Raw genomic sequence first — 20,076 nt, forward strand, 5'->3', positions numbered from 1 at the left:
TCATGGGAGACTGATTCTCTTCTCATTTAAGCCAGCAGAGCCATAAGGCACCTTTACAAAGCCAATCCTTACCCTGGCCTGTGTGAGACTGGCTCTGTTGCATGCAGCAATAACCAGTAACAGACCCACCACTGAGACATGCAGAAGAGGAAAGTGTCATTCCTGCTGAACAACATAAAGAGAAGAGGTTTTGTGTTTTGGAGAGAAAGTTTGAGGAACAAGGCTAGCATCAGCTTAGAGATGGTACATTTCACTCCAGTAAGTCCCCCTTCATTCTTAGCTAGTTTGTCTTTTTGTTACTTTTTTATATCATCTTTTGATTTATGACTTTACGCTCGCTCCTCAGCTTTCAGACCAGTGATGGTGTGGTTCTCCAGCCCACTGACCTAGTTGTGACAAATACACATCCCTTTCATCACTAAAACAGGATCGGTTCTGCAGTCCATCTTTGCCTTCCTACCACCACTACACATGTAAAGTGAGAGGATAAATATTGCTTCATATTATACATATGTGCTTGTGTACAGGAGACATTTCTGAGCTCTCCCACTGATGGCCCAGGGCTCCTGCATTATGAATCCTGTCCCAAAGGCTGCACATGCTGCTGTGACAGCAGGCAGCAGGACTGATAGGTGGTGTGACATTCCCTGTTAGCATATGTGGCAAAAATAAGAGCTTCTACTTTCAGATGGTCTGATAACCATCTCATCAGCTTTGGTACGCAGCACCCTCACAGGTCTGTCAGCTTGAATTCTGACTTGTGCTTCTCAGAGCAACAGTGACACATAGATAAAATTCTCATATAGCAACTAACTTTTCCCTTATTACACACAATTCCTCTTAGACCAATAGACTTTAATAGCTGAAATTTATCCTCTGGAAAACAACAGGGTTTAATGAATTTCTTTCTAGGCTTTTGTATGTCACTGGAGTTTTGACAAATCTAATCTCTACACGACAGCAGAGTATGAAGGGTCCCTTTCTCTGTCAAAGTCAGAGTTAGAAGACAGCTATCACTGAGTTAAATGTGACAGAATTTGGGACTACATCGTTCACATTTCTTAAAAATATCTCAGGTCCCGACTCAAAAGATTCTGGACCGCTGCGTAAAAACTCTATGTTTTCTTTGTCTGATACTGATTTTAATTGCAGCTAATTAATATTAGACTGTTTACATACCCTGTCTGTCTAAGGATGAGGGATCGACGATACGTAGTAGATGATACATATTCCAGCTGTTGGAATAGTGTAGTGTTTGAAAGTTAATGAAAAAAGAAATGGAATGGAAGTAACAAAAGAGTTAGTTTAAAATGCTGTTAAAATGTCACAGTCATTAAATTCAAACTGAACTGATCTTAAACATAATTTTATCGTGGTTATTTTCGCCATCTGTACAAAACTGTTGCAACACAAATCTTATTCTTTTATTGTTAAATGACACTTTTTGAACCAGCTCTGACTACACAGTGGTTTAACTTTGAATTGCCATGCTTATTTGTTAAGAGTACTAAGCAAAGTTCAAGCCCCATAAAATGGAAAACATCAAATTTTATAGCCATGAAAATGGGACTTACGATGGAAATGGCAGCTGACGCTCAACCAAAATAGATATGTTGGAGTAACAATTATATATCTGATCTTTAATTCTTCAGATGATTCATTTAAGCATCAGTTGCCAACACTGTAATTTTGAAAAAGGTAAAGGTCAAATACCTTGTTTACAAAACCACATTTCTTGGTTATTGCGTATATATCTCAATTCAGCTTTAAGTCTAAGTAATAAACCTGAAAATATTTTATGGCTGATTAAATTAAAGTGAATTTCATATTAAAACATGCTAAAACACACCTACAGAATAAATAACAAGCCCCTGAAGGAAATTTAAATATAAAGTGATTAATACCCTAAGCTGATGAATAATATGGTTTTATAAACAGCTTGTTCATGAATCAGGCACCTACGCTTGCAATCAATCCATGTGGGTGGGCCTTGCAGCTGGAAAACACTTAGCTGACATATCTAGGTCTCTGTGTGGGTGTAAAGGTCCATACACACCCCCACATGGATGCCACTGCGGAACAAGGGCTAACCTTTCAGCCCTCTTTAGCCATTCACTAAAGTCTTTTCCTAGGCGGAAAATGCCAAAGAAGGTCAAATATCATTGACCTCAGTGTTTGTGAAGACTTTCTGCCAAGTACGAGGCAAATCTATAAACAATAAACATGACTTTACTCACATTCTTAGTCACTTCATTAGCAGAACTAAGTGGTAACTATGACTTGCAATTCTTTTCTATTTTGAACACATTTTATTTACCAAGTATTTGGTTTGCTGCTTGTCTTAATTGCACGTTTTAGTAAGGAAAAGCTGGAAAGGTCAAAACAAGGCTCTTGGAGGATAGACTGTTGTCCTTAAAAGCAATTCCTACTGGAAGAAAATATGATGATTGAGAGGTCAGTGGTGCTAGGGTAAGCACAAGATAAGTCACCAGCTATTTGAAGTAATGTTTCCTTTGATCTGCCAGGCCTTTCCATACATAAGGAAATCCAGTGGGGTGCTAAAGGCTTTGCTAATCTTCCTAACGATATGCTAAGGATGCTTAAGGTTGAAGTTAAAGAGGCCTTTCAGTGCAGCTTGACTTGTGAACTTTTGAAATACAGAACTGACCTTCCTCTCAAAGATATTTGCAAAGCATCTGTTCACATTAGCAAATGCGTGGGCAACTGTATGCATGAGCTGGGGCCAGAAAAGTCACATTAAAAAGAAAACTTTTAGATTAACCCTGCTGTTAGCAGTCCTGCCCAGGGCAGGGGTATTGTAGGGTTCCCACAGGGCTTTATGAACAAAAAGTATTAAGAACAAGGATGGTTTAAAAGCTTTGAAGAAAATAGGAAATCAAAGAGCTGAGCTGGTTAAAATCTTTGGCAAGTATTATCACAACGGTTGGTTGGCATAGCACAAACGTTCTTGGGAAGACTCAGCCTCCTCATTCTAACATCTGATTTTCAGGACAACCTTAACATTACCATGGCATTCACTCAAAATCACAGCCAAAGTCAGCCATGAGAGCAGATTCAACATTTGAATAAAGAGTCTGAAAGTAAACTTGGGAGGCATCAGCCATGACAGTTCAAGAGCCATCCAGAAAAAAAAAAAAAAAAAAAGAGAGAGAGAGAGTGACATGTAATCCATATTGGCACCACTGAGGTCTGAGGTGACTGATTTTGCCTGGTGTTCAGTGCTCTGCTCCTGAACATGCCCTAAGGCCTGAACAGAGAAAACAGAGCATATCTTTATCCTTCAATCCATTTGAGGTTCAGAAACTAAGGCATCTACCAGTCCGGTACTGTAAGATGACTAGTTAGTTACATGTGCTCATACTGTGCCCAATACCTACAAACACCACACTTAGTTTGGCAGTCATGGTAACGTTCTTTCCAAAAAGAAGAGGTCATCATTTGCGTTGCAGCACAGGCAGGGCTCTTCAGCTAGCAGCCCACGGAGAATATGCAGCTCCCAAAGGATAACTAAGAGGCCTAGAAAGTGTCATAGACTCTCCCAGGTACAAGGTGATGCTGTTATCAAACGAGAACAGATGAGATCTGGGTCAACGGTGGCCTGGGGTGTGCAATTGTGGGATGCTCTTGTACCAGGATGGTATCAGAGATGGCCAGGGTACCCATAGAGGGAGTACACAACAGGGTAGGACCATAGCATTGGGTTGCAATGGACATGAGACACTGCTGGTGGCCACTGAATCCAAAAAGGCAAAATGGTCCAGGCAGTTGGTAGAAACAATTCAGACATCGGGACTGGGAGCTGGAGAGCAGCATCATACCGCAAGAGGGCTGGGGTCGGCTCCCTCGCAGCTGGTTGAAGCCAGAGCAAACTCTCTTCTTCACACAAGCTGCCTGGGGCAGCTCACTTACTCCCAGCAGGCTTTCTTAATCAACCAATTAAAAAGCCCAGTATGGGGCTTGTGGCTGAAATACCTGGTCAAGAAATAGAAAAGCACCTTCTTCTGTTGGCAACACCTACAACCCACTTGCTAGTCTATGCTGTATGGGACAGCCAACCTGCCAAGGAAGATTAATATCCTTAAACACAGGCTAAAGCACAGTTCCCAAATACTCTCAGTTGCCCAAGGACTATTTAGTTACTCCATGCAAAGTGAAATACCTTTAACATGAGAAATTCCCCACTTCAGAAACCCATATATTTTAGCGGTTGGGGTTAGAGCACAGTTGTGGGAGGTAAGAGTTGAGTCACCCCAACCAAAGGAAAATATATCCTTGGAGTTTTACATTATAGGTGAGTACTTTAATCAGTGGTCTATAGGCAATGACTTAAATACCAGTTTGGAAGCACTGCTTTAGAATTTAGGTGTCCCAGGTTTGTTATTATTTATTTGGTTTTGTCTTATTTAGGGACTTGAGTCATTACATTCCTGAGGAAAGTGCCAGCATTTTCACTTGCAGTGACAGTATGACTTTCAGCTGCTTTCAGATGGCCTATTTTTGTATCTGATTGCACATGAAAGAAGGATTTTTTCATTTGTAAAAATGGATGTTTTAAGCAAACCTACCTGGGATCAACAGGCAGGGAATTCCATGAAGCCCAGCGTGGCTTAAGGCTGAGTAGGTACCAGTCTTCTCAGTGACGTTAAGGCTCAGTTTCTGTGCAGAAACAAGGACATAGTTGCTTTGAAAACTTCACTGGCAGAAACCAAATACCTAGAAAAATTAGACAACTGGAAACCTAACTTGGCTTTGGAGGCTCCAGACTTTGGACATGTAATTTTCTGCTGTGAAATTTGGTAAATACATCTATGTGAAATTTGACAAATCCTGATTCCGAGTTTATTCCACCAACATTTTTAGTATGTGCTATTAAAAAACATACTTGGGAGTTTTAGTGAAAATAGAAAAAAATATTCATCCTTCATGTTCACTGCTTAGGGAAGCTCTCCCGCATGAGCAGGGCCTTGCCTATAGTCAGGAAAGTGAGTTTCCTTAAAACTATGGTGTGAGTTGGTGAAGGGTAAATTTCCTTCCCCTTTTTGGTATCAGGGCTGGTGGCTTTACCTCTTGCAGGTATAGCCTTCTGGATAAAACAGAGGAGAGGAAATTCAGTGAGAGCCCCAAAAGCATTAAAAAAAGATGTGAAAGACTGGTTCTTAATCAGGGCACACGCTTCTTGTCTCACTTTGAGTAGGTTTCTAAGGGCTAGCTCCATGTAAACAGTCACAGAGGCTAAATAGGGCAGCGAAGTCAAAAGGTGAGATCATGGAAACCACTAATCATTTATTGCCTCACCTCAGAGGCCTGCCTCTCAGCTACACGCGGCTGTCACTTTCTGGCTTTAAAGTTTCCCCTGGTTTTGAGCCTTCCTGCAAACCCAGAATTGCCTCAGCCCTGACCCTGCCAAGCAGCCTGGCACGCCATCCGCTCCAGTGGGTCCCCAAAGGCACACGGTCCCCACCCCATCCCATGAGGCCTCCAGGAGGGAAACATTCCCAGATTATGTCCAGCACATGCTGATACATTATCCTGCTTATTAAAAAAGCACCGTGGCTGTCACTGTCTTTCAAAAATTAATCAGGAAAAAAAATATCAAATTGTTATTTTAAAAAATAGAGCATTAGCGTTCTTCTGTTCATGGTAGATGAGACTTAGACCATATCTCCTAGTTGTAAGTCATGACCAACAGCCATGCTGGAGATCAGTCTGGGTTGCAGTTCCTCCCCAGCCCCCCTGCTGCAGCTGTATGAGTGTCAGACAGTGCTTGTCTTTCTGTGGGTTTGAAGGGACAGGCAGGCAGAGACCTGGGTACACAGAATCATGGCGTTAAGAAGTAGTGATCAGAGTTCTTTAATGCCTAACATTAGAGGTCTAACACCAAGGAGGCTTAGGGGCATGAATACCTTGGAGGGTCATAATCTGTCAGAGTGAACCCATAACCCACAAACACAAGCTGGTTGGAAAGTCAGAAAATCCCTTTTACCTTCCCAGTTGCAGCCAGCAGCGTTGCCCTTTGTTACATGGGAAGGTCCCAAGAAGCTCTTTTCCAAGCTCCAGCACTTCACGACACTGCTAAACGTTACTGCAAGATCTTTAATGGTGCTCAGTATCGGGCAGCTCACTTTGTATTGGGAGCAAAGTGTCTATAAAAAAATAGATCCCAAGCATTTCAGTTAATCTATTTTTGTGCACAGAATTAACAGCGTTGAAAAATGAAAGATGACCTGCCACAGGCAAGTTTTACACTTGTAAACGGTTAATGTGAAAGCTTATTAACACTTGAACTTCCTGGTCATTATTCTCTGAGGCACCTTTTGTGGGCCACATCGTTTCAAAATAAGAAATAAGATTTCTTATTTACTTAAACCAGAAGCAGTCCTCAGAAGTACATCTTTCTGCTGCGTACATGAAAAACTAATCCAGGAATATGGTCATAATTGAAGGTCCACAGGCACACCTATAACATTACCCTGCAGATCCTCTCAACTCTAGACTACGGTTTTCCTCACGATAGTTTCTGGTACCAAGTGTCCAACAGTCAGTGTCATCACTTCTGCTGGCCACCACTTCCTCAGGTGAGCCTGTGGAGGGCCATGTTGTCCACACACCTGTTTCATAAAGGCAGCAGTTCACCACCACCCAAAATGTTTGGAAATTTTTATTTGTGTGGATGTGTATGAACACAGAGATAAGTGTGTGGGTGCATGTTTATATCTTTAACTATGCGGGAGTAAACTTTCTGGATGGAAGCCGATAAGGGTCAAATGAAAGTAAGCACTAAAATGATGATTAAAATAATAAAAACTCATTTTTGTGTCCTCACAAAACAGCGTCTGACTGGGACTGTTAAACGTCAATGTTAAAACGTGTAACTAGGGCATGGATATATAAAGAATTATACTAGATAACCTAACTACTGGATAAAACAAAAAACGTGAATTGGGCCAAATCTTGATGCTATTTGCATGAAGAAAAACATTTAGTTGAAATTAAAGTGTTGCTGGCTTCACCCAGATAGAAAACAACAAAGAAAGAAGCAGAGCTGGAACAACACTCAGGTTATGTGTATGATCATAACATAACCTGTAAGGTGTAACAACCATGGCCTATGCATGTAGAAAACTGAACAAAGCAGAAAAATTCAGAGTTTTATACTTAGGAGGACATGTGGTTATGTGGTCAGATGGGAGGATGGAGTGCCTGGAGGCTGCCGGCATCTCACACCAGATGAGGATCTGAATCACCATGGGCCAGTCACGAGCTCTTTTTGTTTCATGGAAACCAAAACGAGCCAGGCAGAACCTCGCTGGAAACCAGCACTGCGTCTAAGAAATGTTTTCCAAGTTGGGTCATGAACGTAAATATTCCTCTGGAAAGTACCTAACAGTGCATGTACTATGAAGACACACTTTCAAAAACCTCCAAAGAAAGAGTTTTTGCAAAAGCAACACCATGATGGTGTGAGCCATCTGAGGGCAGCCCCCTGAAAACTCTCTATCCCCAGTAATCTTAGGCTTCCAAATTTCCACGAGACTGATCCCTTACTGGTGCTCAAAATAAAATGGTTATTTTCTGAGCTTCTCTGTATTTTGTTAAGCCCTGAACTGCAACGGAGGCCAGAAAAGGAAAGAAAATCCTGTGGGTGAACATTTAGTTCTATGGAAGTCAATGGCCAACCTTGGATCAAGTTCTGTGGGGCAAGATTTCTTCCTGTACTTTTAGATCTATAAAAATACATTGCATGGATAAAATTAGAAATTACTTCACCCAGTTCTGGTCGTAATAATAGCATTCTGATGTAAGTCTGAGAAGAATCAAACCTGAATGATTCATAGCTTCAAGCAATATCGATCTTCCACATTAGCAGTTGGCCTCTGATCATGTGCTGTTGCTTAATTCTTTGTGTATTTATGGTAGACACATCGGCTGTTTTTTAAGTGCTGTGTGTTTTTATGCATGTAAGTAGTATAGACTTACAGTTTATTTACACTGGGGACTTTTGGGAAGTATGTAAATCTAAGCTGTAATGCAGAACAACTGCTGCGCAACCGTTGTGTGGAGTACACAACTTGTGCTTAAGCTTCTTCCATCTGAAATCCTCTGCCTTGCATTTAGGGATTTTTCTTGCTATAGAGTATATACAGTATCTGCCAAATCTGCTTGAATTCTGGGTCTTCGGGGTCACATAAAAAAAGCTCCCATCTCTCTACTCCATCCATCTGGTTTTTTTGCAAGCCGGCGCTGTTCTGTAGCACTGGGTCAGTAGGGTGGGGAAAACGGTGGAGTGTTGCGAGCCAAACAGCTGTTGCACAAAAGACGGTTCTGCAGAGCTGGGCTGGTGAGCAGCAGTGGATGCCAGAGGTAACCCTTCTCGTAGGAAGGCCACCACTGGAACGCAGATGGGGAGACCTCTTCCCACAGCCAAAGGATGCACTTCCCAAGGACAAAGAGGAGCCGGCGTTATGTGTAGGGTTGATGCAGTAAACATGACAAGCAAAGGGGCTGTAGCTATAAAGGAAAACGGCACTTCCCAAAGGAACAGGTAGAAAAAGAAGTAAATGGGAAAAAGCCCTTGAAACGATGAAAGACACTAATGGAAAGTGATGGAAAAGGGAAGGTCATACGCACATGGCGCCTGACAGGTGAAAGCTGATTTCCTTTCGGGTTTCTGTTCAGTAACAGATGTGGCAGGGAGTTCCAGCAGAATAAAAAAAAAATCTCAGAAACCACCCCAGGAGCGTTGAGAGGTGTGGGCAGGATGGTGTCTGTCACGGAAACAAAGGCAATATTTGTATGCTTTGAAAGGGCAGCAGTTGAGGTACATGACAGGAGATGTAAAACCATTCTTGGATTTGAGCCACAGGCAGCCGGGCAGGTTTCACAGCGTACGAGGGTGGATCGGACCCCTTCTGGTATAAGGGGTCTCTGAAGTGAAAACAAACCTAGTTTGTGGCGTCTTAGCCAAGGCTGCTCCAGGCGGAGGGGAGCCGAGGGGGTCCTTCCACCCCAGCCAGCAGCTGCAGAGGCAGGTCAGGACTTCTCCAGCCCCAGCTGAATCCAGTGGCTGCATGCTAGGTTTGCATGAGGGTGGCTTCAGCAGCAAGGGCAATACTGAATACCACCAGCCAAAACCAGCATAAACCAACGAAAACACAACCCATTTGGAGTTAGGGGGAGATGAAGGGAGATGAAGAGGAGCATGGTCAGCCTCCGGGCCCCTTTCCTCACCCACAGCCCCTTCACTTGGCAGCAGGGTGGCCAGTACCACATCGAACTGGGAGTGCTGGTGGCCAAAAGGCAGCTGCATGGTCTCATCCTTGCCTCTACCATCATAAGCCTTTTACGCTGCCACGCTGTTTTAAAAATCGGTTGCAAAACCAGTAGAAGTGTTAGCAGTGTCTAGCACTGAGGGAAACAGCAAGCTGGTTTTAATCGCCTCGGGTGACATACGGTTATATTTAAACCTTGTAAGGGACTCTGGCTGGGTGTTTCTCACCACCGCTACATGTCTGCAGTCTCCAGCTTCAGGGCTACGATCATCTCGTTTATATTTCTACTTGTCAGACGTAAGCTTGAGTGTGTGCCCTAGCACCATGTGTCAGAGAGGGACAGGCATAACTACAGAGATGGAAACTTCCCAAACACATTTGACAGAAGGTCAGATAAGTGGAGAGAAGCTTGATCCAGTCAATAATTAACAGCAGATTTTTAAAGTGGGAAAACTCATCTTGTTTGTTATAATTCATTGTTACAAAACGTGATTATGTTCTGCTGAATTTATGAGGGAAATCCTCAAAGCTCTGCTTATTTTTTGGTGCCAGATGACTCAGTTTTGTTATCCTTAGCAATAATTTGTGAGAATTTGGTTTGATTTATACAAAAGAGTTTATGTCTTCATTGTAAATAAACACTGTTCATTTTGTGCCAGTAAAACTTGAAAGCTGAACCAAGAAATATGTTCTAAGATGCAGTTTAAAAGCTAGTGAAGATCAAAAATGATAAATAGCATGACAGTCTTTTTGGAAAGGATGTAAGTCTTCATGCTTCCAGGACATAAGATAACCTCTAATTAATGGGCGATAGTAAGAATTTATTCCTGTCAGCAAGTTATTTCATAATTGCCTTCTGTAAGGCTTCCTGTGCTTTCCTCTGCAGCAGCTGGTACGCTTCTGCAGGAACCGCGTGATCAAATCGATGAATGCCTGATCCAGTCCTATGTCTCTGTGAAGGTCCTCTTTACCAGAATTCTTCACCTGCCCAAGACTCAGGTTCAGCTTGCTTTGTTTGTAAAGTGAAAACCGCTAAATCCCAAGGCAGAAGAAATTATTTCCTTTCTTTAGTGATGTCTTCACTTGTTGACAGGAAAAACAAACCCCAAACCCTTCAACTTATGTGTCGGCACATAAGAAGGAATGTCAAATAACTTTTTTTCAATAAGTTTGCCTTGAAAAGCAGTTACTTGTTAATATGGACCCACAACACACATGCACAGTATCCTTATAACGGGTGGAATGAATAGCTTATCTCTTTTAAGGGTGCCTTGGTAAATGAAATGTAAACCCCAACCTTCATCTGAGCTTCGGAGCCGTGCCTAGTAAGCCTCCCCCTTTGCCCTGGGCCTCAGCTCTGTTGCTTATCATTTTCCCCTAATATTGCCACTTGTCTTCATCAAAACTACGTTTGGACTAAGATCTCATTTTTGCTATATCATAGGTAGGCCTCTCAAACAACCTAGTGATTGCAGTCAAAGATAAATCTTTTGGGGGAAAAAAAGGGAAAATTGCCCTCTGGAAGTGCCTTTGCCCTTTTGCCTTAGACAAAGAAGCTAAGGGATGGCCATAGGCTTACACTGGGTTAGCTTCACTTCAAGCTAATTGAAATTTGGTGTAATGACTCACATCTTACATATCTCATGTGCCATTGGAAAGGAGATTTTTTGATCTCTAGCTGATAATGTAGTCTAAGATGATAACAGTTGTCCACTTTTTTTCAATATAGAAGGTAGCCCAGGAAAGGGAACATTTCTATTGAGCGACAAAACTGTGGATATACATACCTTGTTTTGGAAGGTGGTTCCTCATGGAGCTCAGGGTCTGGGCCAAATAAAGACAGACTTCACTGGACGTGAATGAGCTATTCTTGATCATCTGTGCAATCCAACAGTGGGACACTTTAGCAAGGTGTATTTGCAATTCCCTCCCTCCTCTCCTTCTTCCATGAGCGTAAAAGCATGAATTACATAGTCTTTTTTTTTTTTTTTTTCTTTTCCCTTGTTTGGACATGCAACAGGAAAAATAAATCTATTCATGTCTCACATCCCTATGATTTCTAGACATTGCACTGATTATCAGCTACTGGCTGTGCATAAAGCCTTCAAACCTTATTCTAACCATTACAGCACTAATTATTGTTTCCTTAAGTAAAATGCTCCTAAACTATAATTACCTGTAAGATTATATGTTAGCAGTTACACAAGAAATTGTATTACAGGATTCTACCGGGGGGCTGAGCTCACCCCACTGGCCCAGTCAATCCAATCTGTTGAGAAAAAAAAAAAATGTAGTAGTTAGTGTTAACATTGGAAAACCAGCTCGGTATTCTCCTCAGCCCCAGTATCTGCAGGAAGCTCATTTCATATTCAGCATACACTACTCACTTTACAGTGTTGCTCTCAATTCTCAGCTGATGTAAACAGATGTTGATCTGCTGAATATTGATTTCCATCAGTTCAGGTTTTGGCTGACAACACAGAGCTCTCGTCCCTTTGTGCTTAACGTGCGGTGCACTGTCAGCGACCATTGAAAAGGAAAACAACTCTAATGCATTTTTTTTTTTTTTTAAGAAGAAAACACAAGGAATTTCAGAGGATAGCTCTAGCAAAATAGACACTATTGCCTATGCCCTCATGAACGTTCACTCCATCCACCTGTATGCATGAAATACACATAGCTCAGGCTGTGTCACAGCTTGCCAGAAATAAACATGCGTTGCAGAGCAGATGATGTCTCAGGTCTGTAGCGTGCCCCCCTGTATTCATTCCTGTGTCTGGTAACCAACAACGCTGACACTTAATGGGAGAAAGTGATCCCTGGTGAAACTGCAGTGACTCCTGTGGACTTGCCGCATGACAACGCTCATCTACTGAGCAGCAAGAGATAAATTAGATAGGACTGGGAATTTGGAACAAATTCAGACTTTAGAATATGTGGAGGACTGGGGCTAGAGCAGACATTTTGTCATCATCCTCTGTAAATCCACACTCTCTTCCTGTGCACCATCAGGTAGTTTCTTACGATACAAAATATATGAGCAGCTTAAAACCTCTTATTCCTGCTTATGTGAATATGATTTGATGTGACACAAGCCATTGCTCTTTAAATTGGATTTTGATATTTGCCTCTAGAATCTGGTGGTTTGGCTGCATGACATTGACTTCCAGCTAAAACAATTTACTCCCCAATTACTTTAACAGACAACATTTCACGCAATTAACAGAATTAATAATGTATTTTCATACTTCAAAATTACATCTGTGAACAGCTTTAAAAAAATGCAGCATAAGATTCTAAAATTCACTTTGCTTCTCCTTAGATATTAGCTAGGAAAATCATCAGAAAGTTCCATTAAATGTTTTAAGCTCCCCCACCTACATCTATAAGCCGGCTACAAGAATTGGAAATGCATTTAAATTGAAGACTACCTGTTTTCCTCCACAAAACAGTATTATGGGATTTTTTTCTGTTAAATAATCCGCTTTTATTGCACTGCTTGGAAGAAAAAAATACATATATCTATTCTGTGCATATTCCTGTTGAATTCTGTGTGCCTGATAATGCTTTGGTAGCAGCGGAGGGTTTGTGTTTCACGCCTTCACTAGCTCTGCAGAGCACAGCCCCTTGTTCCTTGGGGTAGAATTCAGAACTGAAACTGCACGTGCTGAGGGGTTGCTGGGAATTAAAACACACTTTGCATATGCATAGCACAGGGGTGGAAAAGGGCATGGTTATGTGGAAGTAGACACAGCTACAGGGGAATGAGGCGCACTAAAGCAGTAAGTCAGGATCAGTAATTAGTGTACACTATACAATTCTGGTGCAAAAGGTGCTGTAATTTAAGAACAAATTTAAAAGTTTGAGGAGAGTGCCTTAAAATTACTAAAAGCATTTCATGATTATGAGGAGGACTTTAATTTAAGAGACAATTACCTGTATACTCACATTCTTGCATATAGAGAACCTGAAGGCATTAAAATTTTATGTCTATGTGAGCCCCTATTATGCTTTTTAATAAGACCAAGTTCTGGATTCCAAACGTCAACGTTTGTTCTTGTTTTACAAATCTTTTTCACTGCTTGCATCTTCAAGAGTTTTTGTTACTTCCTAACTTTCATGGATCATACAGGAAGAATTTAAAAAAGCAGTGATGAACTCAGGCCGAGGATCCCACAGGTGTTGCCGTGACCTCGCTCACATCCATTTAAAGCAAATATTTGGGTTCTGTGGGATTCTGAAAATGTGTACATTTTACTTCAAGCTACACAGTAGGTGTAGTGTTGAAACCAGTTTCACACAGGTGCAGCTTCTTCGGTTTTGTTGGAGTTTCTACAGATTCATTGTCAGAGGAAGTGAATAAATACCCCGCAGCCTGAAAACAGCTACAAAAGGAATTCACAGAGAGCAAGTCTTCTCTCCTTGTTGAAAGTGAAGCATAGAAATGAATTTTAAATGTATTTGTATACATATATAGAAAAAAAGACAAAGAGAGAATCCTTTAGTTGTGCAGTCAAAATTCCCTTTACAACCGTGACAGCTATTAATTAGTATTAGTCCTGCAATTATAATAGCCATCATTTTTTGCTCTGACATTAGGATTGAACTGAGGATACTAGGGAGCTGTAAGGCTGGGCATCAAGCAAGAACTCTAAATACTTTGGAAAATCTAGTCACTTGAGCACATAAAATGTCTCAGAAATCAGTGAACTGCAGCCAGTCATGTCACTTTGTTTCATGCAAATTCCTCTTCTCCAGAGATTTTTGCAAACATTTAAAAGATTAATATCCAAATATGAAGAAAATGAGAACAAACTCATCATTGAACAGGACTAAGAGAAAAGGAAATAGCTGATCTAATTAGGTTTTAAATGATGATTCAGACCAACATAAATCTCAATGAAAGGACCAAAATAATTACAGGTAATTAATGCTAAACTATCTAAAGCTAAGGAATTTAGTTAGCCTTGAGCACAGTACATAACACACCCAGTTCTTCCTTCTGTAGATAACACAGTGCATCCACTAATTTAGGTCATGGAGTTTCTTTTAACCTTGTAATTATTTTTAATGCTAACATTTCTTTTGCCATTACAGAAACAGTGCTGATAGCATAACCAAACAAATCTCCCTAAATCATAGAAGCATTTCTATTTTGTTGTTCCTGGAGCTAAAATGACATGAGTCAAAAACAGATGACATCAATCATTCTGCCACTGGATAGATGTGTATAAAATTAGCAAGACACAAACAGGGCTAGATTCCATATTTTTTCCAGCTCTGCCTGTGACTCAGTAGCGTTCCTCAGCCACAGATTTATTTATGATGGTGTCAAAAACCTAGCTCTTAAGTGGCCATTTCTTATATAAGTGTTATGGCCAAAGTGAAGCTCTGATTTCAAAGATTTAATTCTTTATGAAGATCTGTTTCATACTCATACCTTCCAGACTAGTGTAAAAGACATTTCTTTCTTTCCAGTGATTCCATTGAACACACTAATACAACTGTTGGAAAGAAAAATAAAATATTTTGCTGTTGACAAAAGCTGCAGGACTACAATCTGGATGGACTGGGTGAGAGTATGGATTTTGTTAAATGACTCAGTTTGATAGTTCAGAAAGAAAAGTACTATTTTTTTTAGGTCAGATGCTACTCCACGTATTTCCATTTCTTTGGATTATGGGAGGTAAAAGCTAATGTTCATGAGTAGTCTGCCTCCTCACCATTTAGCGGGGTTTGTAAACCTTATTTTACAGGAAAAAAATGATGGAAGTATGTATTAGAGGCATGCTTATTATACAAATAAATACTACAGGACATCTTTCATGACTGTGCTTTCTTCTAATTTTGTTGCATTCTGTGGTATTTCTCTTCTATTAAAGCAGATGTAACACCTCTTAATTCAGCTACCTATATCCTGACATGTATCCTTAGTTATCCATTTAGCAAAGTTATGTATTTTTAATGAAGTCCAACCTGATCTAGAGAAATAATACAGGGGAAACACTTTCTCTGTCTTACCATGGAAAAAAACCAACCCAACAAGAAGCATGCCGGCCCTTGGAGATAGTCAACAACAGCAGAGCAAAGTGAGCCCCGTTAGTGGCAAAGGCTAGATCCCATTTGATTGTGAATTAAGCCTAAAGGGAAGTTTGACTTGGAAAGGGACAAAGAAGTCAGTCTTACGTTTTTAAGGAGTGCTCGTTATGGAAGTATTTGCTCCTATATTGCTTCTGTTGCTTCTTCCTCAAAATGAATGGACAAGCTTCTGCTCCCCGCAGTGGCGAGGTTAGGTGTCATGAGAATATCCCTTTGTCCAAATGACGGGTGGCACAGACAGTGAATTGTCTAAAACCAAGAAATGGGGACATAGTTTACCCACTTAAAAACATGCGTGGTGCTCAGGTTTACTTTGTACGGCTGGAAGGTCTCGTGGCAGTCAGGCAAGCCCCAGCCTGCTTGGTGCTTACAGGTGTGCTCCACTGCTTCCCTTCAGTGCACGGCCCCTTCTCCAGCCCCCGGCGTGAAATGGAGCATGAGCTCATTGCAGTATGAGGCACCTCTTAACGTGGCTTTGAATTGGGTGGTAGCTGCTCTGGAAGAACCTGTGCCCTCCACAACTGCTTCGTGCCATGGGGTGCAGCTGAAGGGTTTGCTGTCTGGGGTTTCTGCTGCTGGTGGGCAGCGGGACTGGGCAGCTGCCTCTGCACCACCCTGCTGACCAGCACCTCGAGCAGCCCTCCTCAGCGCTTACAGGCAAGGTGCACAGGTGGTAGAGCGACCTCATTTTCCCATTTTCTGCTTGGGGCCATGACCCAAAAGGCCTGGGGGAGATGCTCAGGGAGACAGGCTGTCTCCCATCCCCCGTACACGGGGAGTGCAGTGGGGTGCACAGCCTGCAGCCCCCACCCAGCGTGACCGATTCCCCCTGACTGCTTTACCTCTGGGCTGCAACACCATTGAGGTTCCTCAGCGGGAAACAAACCAGATCTGTGAATCTCTGGGCTGCCGACCAAGAGTGCGTGATTTTGGTATTAATTCCACAGGATGAGCAGGAGTTAAAAGGCAATTAATCCCTGCGTTCGCACAGCTCTGGGGAAGTCGTTTCTATTCTGAGCTAGAGGAGGCTTTTGAAATGTTCCAGAGGGAGTCAGGAGCATTATTGCCTTTGGCAATAAACAGAATTAGCCCTGGCAGGGCACATCTGAAAGGCCACCCGAAACCATGCTGTTGGTTGCACCGGGACACAGCAGGAAAAGCCTGCTGGGTTCGGGCATTCAGCACATTCCCAGCTCTGACCGCGCTGCTGGGAGACATGGTGGAGGTTTGTTCCCAGTTCCCAGCAAAGGGAATGAGAACGTCCTAATATGTCATTCTTTCAGACCAGAAGCTATATAATTAAGCTGGCCACTAAATATTAAGCAGTGAACTCCATTTCTCTGAAGACCAGTACTTACCACAGTAAAATTAATAGGACGGTGAAACCAGCCTTCGCCCGCCAGGAGCAGCCATTCCATGAATGTGCACTGGGCGACGAGGGAAGCAGTTACAGATCTTTTCCTCTGACCTGTGGAAGTCAATAAAGAAACTTGTATTTTCACCATACAACTGTCGGTGCTTACTTTTAAAATTTAGTCTTCACATTAGAAAATAGAAGTTAGATACTGTTTCTCTTGCTTTGCTATGAGTATGGTTCTGCCTGCATCAGAATTTAGGCACACGCTGAGAAAAATACAAAACCTCAAAACACGCAAATAAATCAATCATTCCTGTGTTATATATCTCACTAAATACGATCCAAAAATAATTCTGGGTGTAGTTTTCAAACTTCAGCATTGCATAAACTAAATACCCTGCAGCACAATTGGACTGACTTGAATTACAAAGTAAAATAAATACACACTGGGACGTGCCTTTTGTTGCTGTTATTTCACTTTTCCTTTTGCCTTTAAAAACTTGTATTACAGCTCATAATACTTGATAAGTGAAAATTAGAAATGTTATTTAAAAAAGTGAAGTAATTTAATTTTGTGCTGTAGAATTCTAACATACGACTATGGAAATGTTCTCGCCTATCCAGATACTTTTCCCCCTCTCAAATATTTAAGCAAGGATAGGGCATGCCTGAGGGATGCATGCGAGAGCTTTTTTAAAAAAAGAATTTAACCTCTGACTTTTACAAGCAGAGACTCGATTTCTAGATATAAGTTCTTTGCCTGCTTTTCAGTAAATTTTACTGAAATCAGACATTTGGAAAACTGTACCCCAGTCTTTTATTGTGCATGACACTTGGAGTTCTTTTTTATAGACCTAGGCTGCCTCTTGCCAAAGTCAAAATGTTGGAAGCAAGGCCACTGGTATGTGACAAAAAGTATAAAGAATAAAATTACTTTGGGTGGGAATAAAAGAAATGAAGCAAGGTAAGACTTTTCCCTTTTTATGGTCATGTTTACTTCACAGACAGTAATAACAGAACCAAACTAAGCTCGCTGCCATGGGAAGATGCAGGTATTTCCGTGCATCCAACACTTTAATTATCTATAGGAGTCTTGCGATTCAGCCACGTACTCCTGGATGTGGACAATAGGAAGAGCTTCATCCCGGCACCCCTTATTTCTCAGACCCGTTCTCTACCTTTAATTCCTCACAGTTGTCTCCTTTCCCTTCATGACCTTCCACCTCAGTTTTCCCCTTTTTATTTTCCTCGTTGCCTCTTTTATGAACCTGTTGGCCACTGAAGGTATGAATAATTTGAGGGCTTGACTTATTATAGGATTACTTTTGGGTACCAGAACTCTTAAAGGGCTATTTTAATTTATATATATGAAAATATAAGTTCATACCCCACAAGTTCTATCTAAGCAGAAAAACAACAAAACAACTTTTTAGGAGATTTGCTGTTAACATCATCCTTTCCTCACGTAGATGAATGAGGGGAATCTCAGGAAATGGGTTAGGGTCGTCGTCCCATCCCCCCTTCCCACCGTGTCCAGCCAAACACCTCTCCCCCCCCCCCCCCCCCCCCCCTCGAGTTTTATGCTGCATTTTTCTGAACTCTGGGTTTCAGCATGGGCAAGAGCAAAGCAGGGACTTCTCTGCTGGTCATGCACTGGCTGTTTAGTACCTGGAGCACTGAAACTTTAGATCTTTGCTCACCCAGAGCTGGTCCCCAGTTTGTAATGTTTGACATCCTCTGTCAGTGGCCAGAGGCGCGCAGTAGATGGGCCGGTGAGATGCTCTGCAGGAAACGTGCCTTTCTTAGATGGGGACAGTCCCCATGGGCAGATGAAGGTTGCAGTCTGCTTCTCAGCTCCATCTGTGTGACTCATGTTGTGGAAGTAAAAAAGAAATATTTAAGTGATTAGCTTTTCTGCTAAGAGCAAATCGTTTTTTTCACTAGGATTTTAACTCCTGCTGTAGAGGAACATGAGTGTGTGAGCTTAGCCCTTCGTTCTCAAACCAAATCATTGACTCCCAAATAAAATCTTCCTCACATTTAAAGCCTCCCTGCACTTTCTAGTGCTCCCATGCATGCATACCTTCAGGAGGCTCAGACCTTGCGAGGGAGGAAGGAAGGAGGTGGGATGAGGGAGATCTGATGACTTCCCAGCAACGCCAACAATCCCAGCCTGTGTTTGCTGAATTTTTCTTAGCATGGCCTGAGGTCTGCAAATGCACCAAACCGCAAACCCACAGTTCAGTTTGCAAAGGCCAGAGCCCAAGATTGAATATTTACAGTCACAGAAGCAAATATTTTACACATTTCTACTATGCCTTTACTTGGCTTAGGGAAAAAAAAAAAAATACCAACACCAGCTTTCAAGGCAAAATTCAGTCAAATCCATCAAGTCTCACCTGTGCTCATATTGAAGTCAAATCAAACTATGAGTTTCGCACTGGTCTGAAACAGAATCAAAAGAATCTTTAGTTCACTCATTAAGAGGCATGAATTCACACCAAGTCCTGGTGTTACAATGTGTAACCAGTTCAGTGGTTGCCTACTTCTGTGTCCATGCTAGCAATAGCTCAGCTAGCTGGTTTAATGCTCACATGGGGAGCTTAGTCTAGTTTACACTGTCACAGTATATGCTGCTTTAGAATCATGAAGATAAAAAGTCTGAGTTAGTTCTCAGAGCTGTATAGGGTAACCCGTCCATGTAAGTTCATCTTCATGGTTTTTATCACCTTAGAATATACTCAGTCTGGTAAAGGTGAAAGGAAACAAAAAAAGCAGACATATACTTCTTTTTGTTGTTTTTAAATTATTACCACCTGTGTCTGGGGAGTGTTTTCTACCTATAGAAATACCTGTACAGTCTTACAAAGAAGTATTCCTGGACGAATTATTCACAGTGAAGCTGCACGTCTCTATGGTTAAGATATTTTTGATATACTGGTTGGTAGGAAAGGAGTTCCCTTCAAGTACCTCTGCACTAAACTATCCAGTCTAGCCACATCCTGCCAGAATGAATTTTAAGAGGGTAAAATAAAGATCATTTTTGACACTGAGCACCTCTTCCCAGGTAAGACTCACCCACTGTTCAGAATGGCATTTAATTTGGGCCAACAATTCAGGAGCAGTCTCCGTTCCCCCTCCCTTTATATACAGGCTTCTTGCAGGGAGCAAGAACAGCAGAAACAGTTGCATTGAAGCTTGAAAGCATCCTGATGGCACTCATAAATATAAACCAACATTATGCCCTTCCCAGGCTGTGCAAGGAAAGATGCTCGTCAGCCTGTCAAATAGCTCTGCTCAGCAAGACAGGGCCTGTTCGTCTGAGCGAGC

At 41.8% G+C, this 20,076-nt stretch overlaps 2 long non-coding RNA genes across 2 annotated transcripts; both read right to left on the reverse strand.

Annotated features, from left to right (window-relative positions):
• Positions 1-3,231: 3,231 nt before the first annotated feature.
• LOC114015869 (uncharacterized) lies at positions 3,232-11,537 on the reverse strand. The gene is made up of 4 exons (XR_003560043.2): positions 11,467-11,537; positions 11,078-11,168; positions 6,005-6,164; positions 3,232-4,677 (listed from the first exon to the last, which is right to left on the reverse strand). It is a non-coding gene; the product is annotated as an uncharacterized LOC114015869 (long non-coding RNA).
• Positions 11,538-13,716: 2,179 nt separating this feature from the next.
• Positions 13,717-19,385, reverse strand: LOC114015865 (uncharacterized). The gene is made up of 4 exons (XR_003560037.2): positions 18,447-19,385; positions 16,748-16,857; positions 15,477-15,638; positions 13,717-14,794 (listed from the first exon to the last, which is right to left on the reverse strand). It is a non-coding gene; the product is annotated as an uncharacterized LOC114015865 (long non-coding RNA).
• Between the last annotated feature and the right edge of the window lie 691 nt (positions 19,386-20,076).

Source organism: Falco cherrug, chromosome 9, assembly GCF_023634085.1.
Source record: "Falco cherrug isolate bFalChe1 chromosome 9, bFalChe1.pri, whole genome shotgun sequence".
NCBI lineage: Eukaryota > Metazoa > Chordata > Aves > Falconiformes > Falconidae > Falco > Falco cherrug.